Consider the following 13,133-nt stretch of genomic DNA (forward strand, 5'->3'; position numbering starts at 1 on the left):
TCATGTCTTTAAAATAAAGATTACATGCCTGGAAGGATATTAACAAGTCCATCTCATCCAAGAGCAGCATCACTGTGACTCAGAGTGAGGGGTGACTTGTCTGCCTGTCTTTGGAGTGAGTTCAGACCCTGCCTCCTGCCCAGTGTGGTACCTGACCATATACCGTCTCCCCTCCCCAGTCCTGGTGTGCACATTTTGAAGATCATCAAAAGCTGCCAAGTGAAAATATATTACTGCCTCCTTGATTATCTGCTCCTGTATCTCAGGGAAAATTGAGAAAATGAGTCTGGGCATCCAAAAATGCAATAAATTAGCTGAGCTGGCAACATAGGAGTCATTACCCCACATAGGACAAATGAATAAGCTGTTCATTTTAACAGGAAAATTACAGGCTAGCACCCATGAAATCATGTGAATTAGGCTCTCTTATCAGTTCTTAGATGGTTTTCAGTGCATTCATCACCATGTATTCTGTTGGGATGAACCATTTTTTAATTTTTTAAGCTATTTTTTAAAGTTAAAATGATCATTTTCCCCCTAACATCTTAATAAACTATTGCTTACCATTTTACAGGTAAGAAACCAAAGCAGAGAAATGAAGTTGGTCTCATGAATCTTTTTTCAGGTGCAGTGCTGAAATGACAGATTTGGGTAGGACCTAAAGCCTCCACTCAATCTGGCTGGTTTAGGTATTTAGCCAGAGGGAGGACTGGAGTTCCAGGTTCTTGTCTCATGAAGCCAAAGAATGAACTTCATGAACAATAGTAGTGAATAAAACAGGAGAGTTTATTGAGATGGAAAAGTGTAAAGTGGGAGAGTAGAGCCCCAAGAGAGGGTGAGTGAGAAGTGAGGTATTTAATCATTTTCTTCAAGGTGTTGCTTAATCTCTATGCTAATTAGGTGTATAGAAAGCAGCATTCTGGTTGGCTGTGCCTACAACATTTTGATTGGTCTGTCCTGTACCTTACTCTGGTCCCTCCTGCTTTTTCTTCTTTCCACACTTCAAAGTCACAGGAAAATCATAATGGAGATTTCCAGGGGCTTTTCTGTCACAGTGCCAATCAGTGGGAATTGGGTTATCAAATTCCCCATCTGGGTTTCTAAATTCAGACCACTGCCAACTCTTCTAGTTGGAGAACTCAATTTCTTTCCTTCCAATGAGTTTGTTATTTTCATTGGCCCATAACTTGCTCAAGAAACCTCAGGGAATAAAAAGTGGAGCCAACACCAGAATTTACGTACTTAAGCCCATGAAAAAACGCTGGGTGGAAGAAGCAATCCTATTGATGGTAAACATTCTTGGGGAGGAAGGAGAAGATACAGGTTGTTGGAACTGTTGTAGTGGTATACCAGGTTGAGAATCAGAGATTAAGGTAGAATTGTGAGCCAGGAAAAGAAATAAGTGATAACAAAAGCTAGAAAGGAAGATCAGAGCCAGGTCTGGAGATCCTTCAATGCCAACAATATCCATTAGCATTTGTAGCAGAAATATAATTACTGTGGCTTAAACATGTAAGGGCTTTATTCTCGCATGGAAAAGAAGTCAGGAAGTCAGATCTCCATGGCCAGTTCACAGCTTCAGGGACCCAGACTCCAGCTGTCTGCTTCTCCGTCCTCAAGGCCACAAGTTCACAGCAGGATCTCCAGTTATCTTGTCTATGCTCTAGATCCAATTTAGAAAAAGGAAAGAGCAAAGAGTAATAGGTTATATTCCTCCAGCTGAGTTAGATATCCTAAAAGAGCTTATTGTGGAAGTCCTAGTGACTTCTTCATACACATCATAGACCATGCTTGGCTGCAAAGGAAGCTATCAAATGTCATCTTTTAACTGGACATTGCTTCCTAGAACAAAGAGCTCTAAGACAGAAATGAAGAATGGATGATGAATAGGCACACCAGGTGGCAGTCTCAGCCTCCCCAGCCTATACTCTGTTTTTAGGGCAGGGAAGTCATTGGAATATTGGGATTTCTGAGATATTTTAGTGGTTTGCAAAGAAAAAAGAAATGGAGTATTTGATATTGAAATTGTTTTGTAAGCAGCACTGGCTTCCTGCCTTGGCTATCCATGCATGAGTATCCACATTAGTAGGGTTTATGTTTGAACTGCAAGAATTTTCTCTTATAAAGGGACACATAAGTGGTGCGATCTAGTTTACAGTCATCAGAACTAATAGTCAAAAGACTGGCACTATTGCAAGGAATGGCTTGACATAGCCAGTTTCCAGGCCACAAAACCCTCTGAGGACTTCTGGGACTGAGCTACATACACAATGTCAGGCATCTCTATGTCAGCTGCTTAAAAAATGGCAAAAAAAAACCAAATCCACGTGATACCCCATGCTTGCCACTGACTAATTCCCTCACCTTAGTGGGATTTTATTTGCTTTAAGCCCCATAGAGGTACTTTTGTTTGTTTGTTTGTTTGTTTGTTTTAAAACCTAATTCTCCTATAGAAAAAACTGTGATTCCATAGCCAAAATGCAGATGCTGAAAACTGATGTCAGAGCAAGCACAGTCTTTTCACAGAAGAATTCTGTTTTAGATATAATTCTCTACCCCAACATCTACACAAAAAGGGAGTAGTTTCATAGCCACATGATCCCATGTGATAATAGAGCATTGGTGAGCTAATAAGTACTTTCTTGCTTTTCAGGAATCACTTGGTAAGTTTATCTCTCAATGCACTGTGTGAACTTGACCTGATTTCCATTAAATGTGTCCTTCAATCAAGAATTTACTTCCCAAAGAATACCAGGTTTCTTGCTGCCAATGGCAAAACCTTCCCTGGCATCTGACTCCATACCAATGATGCAGCCCAATACTTAGGTGAAGTCTAGTGGTTAATGACTGTGACATCCTATAATGCCAGCAGCTATTCCACCAGTGGATGCCCCAGCCATTTAGCTCATCTCTTCAACTGTGTGTTTTTATAAATACTCTTGACAGACATCATCTCCTTGTCTAAATCATTATCAGTAACTCTTCTTGGTCCATACAGAAAGGTAGAAAGTTGCAATGTAGAGAAAATTTCAACTCAAGACTTCAAACTATATCGTATTTACCCAGTGAGGAAGAATATTGATTTGAGTTAGGCACTTTGACTTCTTCTTTATTTGCTAATTACTAATATTAAATGCTTCCCTTTGACAATGAATTTCTGACAAACTGTCTGTTTCCATTCTGTGAAGTACTGAGAATTATAAATTCCAAAATTTTTGCAGATGGATTAATGACATTATAAACACAGTTTCATAGCTAGACAGATGGAGGTAATTCTACAGCCACCAACAGCTGAGGAGGCAAAGGACTGAATTGCAGGGCCTGTTCCAGGGGATTTAGTAGAAATTACAGCAGTAAAGACAGCAAACCTTGGTCTGAGTTCAAGAGCGATTATTATTTTTTCTAACAGCAATACAACCTGATTTGCCTAGAAAGACAAGTGTTGTTACAAACAAGACTAGCAGAGGTCAGATGAATTTTTAGTGTAAAAGTCTACTAGTCTGGCTTTGCTTTAGCCTTCCCCAATCACATTCCTGCCAGATTCTTCTATCTGTATAGAATGTGTGGTTCACAAGGAAGTATGGTGCCAAGGGGAGGCATCCTTTGGCTTCTCTCTAATACCTACCAACCCTTCCACAAAGCTATCCCAAAGTAACATACAACCTGAGTGGTACTGGGGTGCTTGCCATACTAAGATAGTGCTTATACAAGTTCCCTAATCCCTCTGCCAACCAGATGGCTGTCCCTAAGCCTTGCCTGTGTGGAAATTTTGGATCAGTGTCTGCTCAGAGGATTAAGTTGATCCTAAGCTGAAAGAGGCTTCTCTCTACATCACTACAAAGCTGGCTAATGAAACTGCCTGAGAACCAGGTCCCGCCAGACATCTGGACAGCAGTAAGTCTGCTCATCTTTGGAAGCCCAGAGGTCAGCTAGCCTTCTAAGGCAATGTGATAACAAGAGCCATTGTCTGGATCATAGACGAGACGCATCCTGTACCACTTTACTCTGTGCCGGGACTGGGGACCAGTTAGAGTCATGGGTCTTGCCTCTGTCTCTAGAGGACCAAGAGCGGTAAACATGGGGACAATGAGTGGAATTCTTTGCCAATCCACAGGGAAATGACAGTTGCTCTATCTGCAATGTGCTCATTGGAGAACAATGGGGATAGGGTGCACAAGAAGAACCCCAAATGAGATGGTTGTGTCTGTTTGGCAAATACTAAATGGACTTTGATCTGATTCAGGCACTATGGTGGGCACAGGGATGCAGCTATGCATGGAAAGAGTCCCTGACCTCAAAGAGCTCATAGGTAGAAACAAAGAAAAGCAACTTGACAGTGTGGTAAACCAAGATTAGTAAAGTTTCATGGCAGCACTTAGCAGGAGCTGGGGATGACAGCACAGTGGGCCAGCCAGGTGCCAGTGGCTCATGTATATAATCCTAGCAACTTGGGAGGCTGAGATCCAGAGGATCAGGACTCAAGGCCAGCCCAAGAAAATAGTTCACAAGACTCCATCTCCAAAGTAACCAGAGCAAAATGGATTGGAGGTGTGGCTCAAGTGGTAGAGTGCCTACTTTGTTAGCACAAAAACCCTGAGTTCAAACCCCAGTCCACAAAAAAAAAAAAAAAAAAAAAAAAAAAAGACATGGTGGGTCCCATGCTCTTGGCCCAGTTATGTTCCTCTTCAACTAGTGAGTCCCACCTGCTCTTGACTAGGCGACTTCGTGTAAGGTCACATTCTCATCAGGGTTACACAGCAGTCCCCCTGAAGTGAATACTAAAAGGTTTTTATAAAGGGCTTGGAAAGGTTGCACATCTAAAGTGCTTAAGATGTCCCATCTTTCTCCAATGGCCCATGGGACAGAAACCTTCCAGGTAGTACTCATGGGGTTAACTGACACTTCCAAGTGTCCTGACCCCAGCAAACCTAGTCCCTCATTTCCTGGAGAAGTGAATCACAGACAGATGGTCTCTTAAACAAACTCTTTAGGGCCAGATGTGCTTTATGATCTGAACAATGCAGATGTTGAGAAGGTAATATGCAACAAAATGCTGTATGTAGCATATTGTTCCTGGAAGAGTGTGAGACCACATCCCCTAATCAAAAAGTTTGAAATTGCAGCATATGTAAATGTTAAACACAAGTTTGCCCCAATCCTGCAACCACTTTTGGTACTCAGAATATTTAGGATTTCAAAGTGCAGGGAAGGGATAATGGGGCTATTTGATGTCCTTCCATCCAAATTCATTCACTTTGAGACTCACTTCATGCCTCTTCTCTTCAGAACCTCTTCTCTGAATTCTGAGGGACTCACAGTATTCAAGTTTATAAGATAAAATACAGCTTGATACTATGCTACCTTGTCCTCTAATTGTTTCTTCATACATTGGTCCTATCTTCTGTGGCATATGTCCTTAAAGGCAAAAACTATGTCTTATGCCAGATGTTGTATTGATAAGCTCTCTTGCTTACAGGAAAAACAAATTCAAACTGGAATTGTAAGAGCTGAATTTTTGCTTTCATAGTGAAAGCACAGGATTAGCCTCTGATTCATGCCCAGCTAGATTCAGCAGCTCCATCATCTGTTGGGAATCCATATTATTACTGTGTCTCTGTTCCTTCTTTTTCCTTCTTCATTGGTGTCATTCTTAACCAAGCTTTCTTCATGTGGTAGCCACTCCATGGGGAGACAGCTCCTCTGTCTTGATATTTGCACAAAAACTCTCACTGATTCCTTTCACTGTGCAGTCTTCAAGGGCAAGGACAGTGTTTTCTTTGACCAACACTGAGCACTTGTTTCCCAAAAAAACAAGCACTTTTAGACATTGTTGATGGAGTGCAAAATGTTATAGCCCCTAAGGAGGGGAAATTGCATATAATTACCTTTGGTCCACCAGTCTCACTTCTAGAGAAGCTGTCCCTCCAATATAATGGCAAACAAATAGAATATATATAAACAAAGTTACTTGTCACAGAGAACTACGCATGACAACAAAAGATTGTAAATAATCAAATGTACATCAACAAAAGGTTGTTTTAATAAGCTTTGGAAATCATACAATGGATTTACTAAGAGGAGAGAAGTACATTATGACAGTTAATTTCATGGATTGACTTGATGGGATCATGGAGTATCCAGGTATTTAGTTTAAAATAAATGCATTATTCTGGGTGTTTCTGTGAGGATGTTTTTGGATGGGTTTAACATTTAAATCAGTAGACTAAATAAAGCAGATTTCCTTCTCTAATGTAGGTGGGCCTCATCTAAGGTTTACAGAGAACAAAAAGTCTAACTTCCCCAAAGTAAAAGAGAATCCCTCCTATATGTCTGGCACCACTTTAAAGCTAAGACACCAGATTTTTCTTGGCTTTGAACTCAAACTGAAATATTGACATCTTCTGTGTCTCAAATTTGCCAGCCTTCAAACTAGAAGTATGACATCAGCTCTTGTGAGGCTCTAGCTTGCCCACTCACTGTGCAGAGCTTGGGACATGTCAGATTCCATAAGTCAAGCCAATCCATTATAATAAATCTCTATCTATCTGTCTATGTTTCTATCTATCTGTCTATCATCCATCCATCTATCTATCTATCTACTGTCTATCTACATCCCACTGATTCTGCTTCTCTGGAAAAGACTGACTATACAAGTATCTACATTCATTGCTATAGACTAGTCTTTAGGATACTTCATCAAATGAGACAAGCAAGGTACAAAAAAGGTGCACATAACTGTTAGCATTTATTCAAGACAATGAGGGATACAGCCACTTCTAACATATTTTTAAAATCAAAAGATAAATAAGAAAAAAATTAAGTGGTTACTTGTATTAAGGGAAGGAGAAAGTAGATGAGTCATGGGCAGAAGCTAAACTTCTTTGAATATACCTTATTCTGAAATTGACTTTGGAACCCTGCAAGTATTTTTAAATGACTGTGAAAAAATCATATGAAATAGTTCTCAAACTATAATTTCCTAAATTAAAATTAGGTGATCTGGCATGATAAGGTATGTCAGGGTCATCTCCAATTTTAGGTTATCTTGGAGAGGAAGGCAAACTTTTGGTTTTTTGGGTTTTTTTAGTAGAACTGGTATTTGAACTCAGGGCTTTGCACTTGCAAAGCAGGCATTCTACTGCTTGAGCTACAACTTCATTCCAAATTTTACATTTTCCAAGATATCTTAATCATCTGTGGGTCCAAGCAGACAGACTGCTTGACACTGGAACAGTGCAATAAAATGTCGGCTTCATAGTTGCCTAAATCCCTCAGGGTGGTCACACAGATACATTCAGATTCAAATAGGCTTCCTAAACAAATGAATGTGTCAATCAATCAACCTACATGAGAAGGTCAATATTGCTGAAGTGATTCATTCCTCCAATTTGAGGAACTACTCAAATTGGTATAAATCTTACATATTGAAATTGTCCCTAGTTCCAGGCAAGAGACAAGGCAAGAAAACCAGTGATCCCACTCAGCCTGGGAGATGGTAAAATCTGAAAGGCATAAAAATGTGCAGAATCAGAAGCAGGTTGTGGAAGTCTAAGAAAGAATATATGGACTATAGCAAGAACTTATCAAAACCTTTCATTTTCAGAGCAGAGCAAACTCAGAAGTCCATATCAAGCAAGCTTTGACACAATCTGTTCTGAGAAATTGGACTGTTTTAAGCTCTTCCCACTGTTAAGCTACTCTGCATCCAACTATTCAAATTCTGTGCTGAACTTTCAAATCGTGAGGTTGCAAGGGATTAATGTAATGTTCTGCAACAATCTGTCATGCTCTGTAACAAAACACTTCATGATAAGTGACTAAAATTATCTGCTGCTTCCTTCGAAGATCTGTTTTGTGATGCATGCTCAACATGGAAAAGTGGCAGCCTATAACAGGTGTCCCATCTGCTTGTCCACAGCAAAGCTGTAACAGGTGTACCTGACACCCTCACTGGTGTGCAGAGCCCTTGAGTACAGAATCCAGCCTCCTCAGCCCCTTGGGGTGATTTTGTCTTCAATAAAAAAACAGGTTAGACTTGCTTCTGGTCCTGTTTGTGTTTTGCGATTACCCACTTCCTGAATAGTGCAAACATTACCCACTGTAGTGGACTTTAAAAGAGGTAAATAGGAGCCAAGCTGACTAGACCAACACCAGCCACAGAGCCCAGCAATTCTTTCATAATGAACTCTTCAGGGAGACACCATAGAAGCAAGGACTCAGTGAAGGACGAAAGTGGCTCACATGGCACCACCACCCCCAGTCTCAGCAAGGAGTCCAATTCTTTGCCCCTTGGATAGGAGAATCTTGAGGCAAGTCCCCAGGGTAATGTCCCCCTTTCCCCAAAATGGTAGCTTCCTCATAACACCCTGTGTTGGCTGCCTCCCCTTCCTTCTCACTTTTCCACTTTCCAATTGGTACTTCCTGAATAAACTGCTTATGCTCAGATGTTTTTCTCCTGGTCTGCTACTCACAGCCCAAATTATAACCGTCCCAGAGATCCACAAACTCCCTGAGACTAGCAGCTCACGAAAGGGTGTCCAGGTCACTTATTAAAGAGTCATGCCAGCTGCATGGGACGGTTGGTTTTAGGCATGGATGGGACTGTGTTTACGAATAACCAGAGAACCAGCAAAGTCTTGCTTCTGGGTATGCCTGTGAGGGTGTTTGCAGAGACTGTGGTATAGGTAGGTGGGTGGATTGAGTAGGGTAGACTCACCCCTCAGTGTGAGCAATGCCATGCTGTCTGCTGGGGGATGGAGAGGTGCCTAAAGCTGAAGTATACCCTCCTTCTCCTGCCCTTAGATGTCAGGTCCTCCAGCTTTGGACTCCAGAACCTGTGCCCATGGTCGCTTTCAGCCTTTGGACTGAAAGTTACATCATCACATTTCCTGGTTCTGAGGCTTTTGGACTTGTACTGGGCTACACTAGTGGCACTCTGCAGTCTCTGAATTACAGATGGCTTGTTGTGGGATTTCTCAGACTCCATAACCATGTGAGCCAATTCCATTAACAAATCCTGTCTTATATATCTCTGGAAAACCTCCACTAATACTGAGTTTTAATGCTGCAAGGAATTGAACCAGAACTGTGGAGACAGAAAGAGCAAGGCCAGTAGGAGCACAGTGGCTGACTCCTGTCAAGCAAATCACAGACAGAGGCCGAGCTTCTCTGTGAGAGCAGGGGCATGAGACAGCCCAGTGACACCCACTGAGCCTTCTTGTCAACCCCTGTTCTCAGCAGATGAGGAAAACCAGTGGTTATGTGGCCAGCCCAAGGTCACCAGGTCATGGCCAGGTTGGCAATTTGTCTTCTCCAATTCCAGCTCTGAACCTGTGCTCAGGCCACCAGGTCATAGGTCTTCCCAAGGCTTTCACAACCTCCCAGGGTTTTTCTGGCTTTGTGCTTTCCCTGTAAGTGCTGGATTGAGACCATTTTCTCCAAAGTTCAGTGTTTTTAAGGATGCCCTTAGAAACTAGTCCATTTTCAATAAAATTATATTCCTCATTCCATTGTATCCCTGGGTCACACATAAACAGCTCTTTAGTCCCTCTGGGTCGCTTTGATCATTGTGCCTTTCATCCTCTATCTCTACCCGGTGGCCTCACCCCTCTGGAGACTGCGTGAGCCCAGACTCTATAAGGGGAATCTGTGGATCTGTCTGACACACATATGCTTAGCCAGAGTCATAAATGCCTTCATTATTCCGGACCACCCAGCTAATATTTTATTTTCAATATGAATGCCCAAGGCATACAATGGCCTTGTTGTACTGCACACTTAGGCTGTGGTAAAGTCTAGCCATAATCTCCTTGTTCATAAAGGACCCACAGGGCTCAGGTTATCCTTCCTACTTTTGTCAGCATTTGCAAAATCCTTTGGGAAACCAGTGTAGTTACAGCAATGTCTTATGCCACTCGTCTCCCCAGCCCCTCCTGGCCACTCATGGGGATTTCCAAACAGCCTCATGTACCACACACAGGGTGGCCGCCACCAGCGCGGGTGCATGTCCACGTGCCAAGACTGACTCAGAATCTCAACCTGATGCTGGGAAAGTCTGTCCCTCTCTCTGCCTCCTCCCAGGCTCTCTCCCCTCCCCCTCTGCTCTGCCATCTCCCTTGAAAGGAGTTTGTACTCTATTGCACACTTGAAAATACAGGGGGGTGTGGAAAAATAAAGCCATTGGTTAAATAAAACTCCAGCAGATCAACCCATTCCATCCTGCCTCAATATACCCTGGAGGAGAGCAACAGATGCCTGTCTGTTATGGCTAAGAAAAACCTACCTTGGCTATTTATTTTCCAGTGATAAAAATATCTTTTCATTGCTTCTAGATTATTGCTGGAAATCCTCAGTTTTAGGTACTGATAAAGCTCTTTTGTAGAACTGTCTATTTGCATAATAGACAATTATGACCCATGGACCAACAGTGTTGGCATCACCCAGGACCTTGTTAGAAATGCAGAATCTTAGGTTCTTCCTTATTTTACTAAATGAGAACCTATATTTTTACAAGATCCTCAAGTGATAAAAGTCTGAGAAGACCTGTTCAAAAAAATCACTAAATATTCCAAAGAGAAAGTTAAGGGCTACTTGATACAGGCCATCTTGAAAATGGGGAAAGGGTTGTTATTTCCTTGGCTTTTGGGAGACAAATTCCAGCATTCTAGAATTCCCTAAAAATAGACTTGATTCTCCAGAAACTCTGGTGGGAATTGTTCTGGAAGAAAATTAAAACACAGCCCAGGATGAGATATGAAGCACGTGTTTGGTGTGTTCTTGGCATGGGAAGCAGGTGCATAGGGAAAGCCACAGGTGATGTCAGTCCTCCACAACCTCAGTAAGAGCCACCCCAGGGTCACAAGCTCACAGAGCCCCAGAGGTGACAGCCTCATCAATCTTAGTAAATCACATGCCAAGAAAACATTTCTATTTAAGATGTTTCCCTATTGTAAGTTTTGTTTTTGTTCCTTCTCTTTTAAGACCCATTCTTTCATATCACACACATATTCCCAAAGAAATGTATTATTGGACTACCAGAAAATAGAAGGGAAACATTTTCACACATGTGGCATTGTCTCCACCTAAGCTGTGTTACTCTCTAGGCAGAGTTGAGTTCATGTCACTCCTCTGGTTTTTCTCATTTGATCTGCTGCACTGGCTTCATTAGCTCCTTCTAGATCCATGAATTCTGATTGGGGGGACATCTGGCAATGTTTTGGGAAACTTGAGGATTCACATCTGGGCTTAAGGCAGTGGTATTGGCACCTAGTTGGGCAAAGGCCAGAGAGGCTGATAAATGGGCTATAATGCACATCTGGCCCCAAATGTCAAAAGTATGGAGGTTGATGAATCCTACTCTAGACAGCTCCTGCTCCAACCACATTCTGTGGCCATACTAATGCTTATTCTACAAGAAGGTCCCTCAGCCTGCCCTGCCCAGGCATAGCCATGTGTCTCTCTCTTATGGGAAGACACAGGGGTGTAATTATTTTTACATGTCACATTGATTAAATGCTTTGTCTATTCCAGAAATTGCTCTATGTACTTTCTGGCAGTTTTCCAGAGGCTCATTTATGCTTCACAACAACCTTGGGGGATATTATTATTATTATTATTATGCCCATTCAATGGATAAGGAAACTGAGACCAGAAGGAACTGCTTTTCCTGAGGCTAGAGATAAAGCCAGGATTTGTACCCAAGCAGATTGTCTCTAAAACCTACTTTCTTAACACAATTTCAATAGTTAAACACTTGCCGACAAACTCAGGGTGACAGAGGTTGCACTGCCACAGAGTTTGTTCCACCACAGTCTGGACCTCAGAGTGTGGTGGAACAAGGCCTCTCCTTCTCAGGACAACATTCTCTTTCACAAGCATTGCTTTTTCCTAGGAGCCAGGTAGCTTGTGGGAAATAGAAGAGGAAAAAAAAAAAAAAAAGCAGCATCTATTCTGAGAAAACCCAGAGGTCAGGAAGATTAAAATGTCTCTGTGAGAAGGTGTGTCCTTTTTTTAAAGCCCAATATGCAGCAACAGCCTACATATGAGTAGTAGAAAAAGTCAGGGTCCTTGTGGTTTGTAGCTGCTGATGGGAAAGGAAGAAAAATAGCCCTATGTGTTAGTCAACTTTCCATCACTGTGATAAAACACATGAGATAAACAACTTATTTTAGCTCATGGTTTCAGAGGTGTCAATCTATGATCACTTGGCCTGTTGCTTTGGGTCTGTAGTGAGACAGCCCATCATGGCAGTAGTGCATACTGAAAAAACCTGCTCACATCACAGCTCTGGGAAACAAAGGGAGAGACAGAGACAGGAAGGGACCAGGTTCCACTATCCCGTTCGAAGACATGACCCCAAGTGACCTAACTGACTTCCTCCCATTAGGCCCTACCTCCTGAACAGCCCACCATTTCCCGATAGTGCCTTCAGCTGGGGGCCAAGCCTTTAGCACATGGGACTTTGGAGACTATTTAAGATCCAAGCAATCTAACCTGTGAAAGGAGAGAGGGTGAGTGAGTTGTGGTGATTCTGTTCTTAGTGTTTGAGGAACAAAATACATTGCCATTGGATTTTACCAGATGTGCGAATCCAATTCATACTGGGAGAAAAGTTTCATCACACTTGAAGAAAAGGTGCAAGGGAAACAAAGATTTCGTTCGGAATCACGATTTACAAAATCCTCAGCCCCTTTGAGTGTTTCACCAGCCAGATGGGTATGGCCTCTTCCTCTTCCATACTCCAACCAAGACAGTGCTATGCATTTTACAAAAGATAATCCAACACAGGGCAGGGTAAATGCAATAATCCTCCAGCTTTTGTGGACAGAAATTGAAGTTTAAGTGTTTAAATGCTTTAACATGGCTAATTTTTATTGGTATAGGTAGAATTTTTTTAGCTGAAGCATACCTGATAAAATGTAAACCAACACCAAACATCATATAGCAACCATCTATGGACCTGTTCCTGAATGCCAGATGCTGAGTGTTGGACACAGTGTATGTGTGTATCTCATTTAATCCTCACAACAACCTTGCCATTTTATGGATGAAGACACTGAGATTCAGAGAAGTAAAGTAACTTGCCCAAAGCTACACACAAATAGCCAATGGCAAAGCCAGAATTCAAGCCTGGT

At 42.0% G+C, this 13,133-nt stretch overlaps 1 long non-coding RNA gene across 1 annotated transcript in view; it reads right to left on the bottom strand.

Annotated features, from left to right (window-relative positions):
- Positions 1 to 523: 523 nt before the first annotated feature.
- Positions 524 to 13,133, bottom strand: part of LOC141423351 (uncharacterized) — an 89,343-nt gene continuing 76,733 nt past the window's right edge. The window contains exon 3 of the long non-coding RNA XR_012448146.1: positions 524 to 1,663. This is a non-coding gene — a long non-coding RNA (uncharacterized lncRNA). The remainder of the gene's footprint in view (positions 1,664 to 13,133) is intronic.

Source organism: Castor canadensis, chromosome 5 (genome assembly GCF_047511655.1).
Source record: "Castor canadensis chromosome 5, mCasCan1.hap1v2, whole genome shotgun sequence".
Classification (NCBI taxonomy): Eukaryota; Metazoa; Chordata; class Mammalia; order Rodentia; family Castoridae; genus Castor; species Castor canadensis.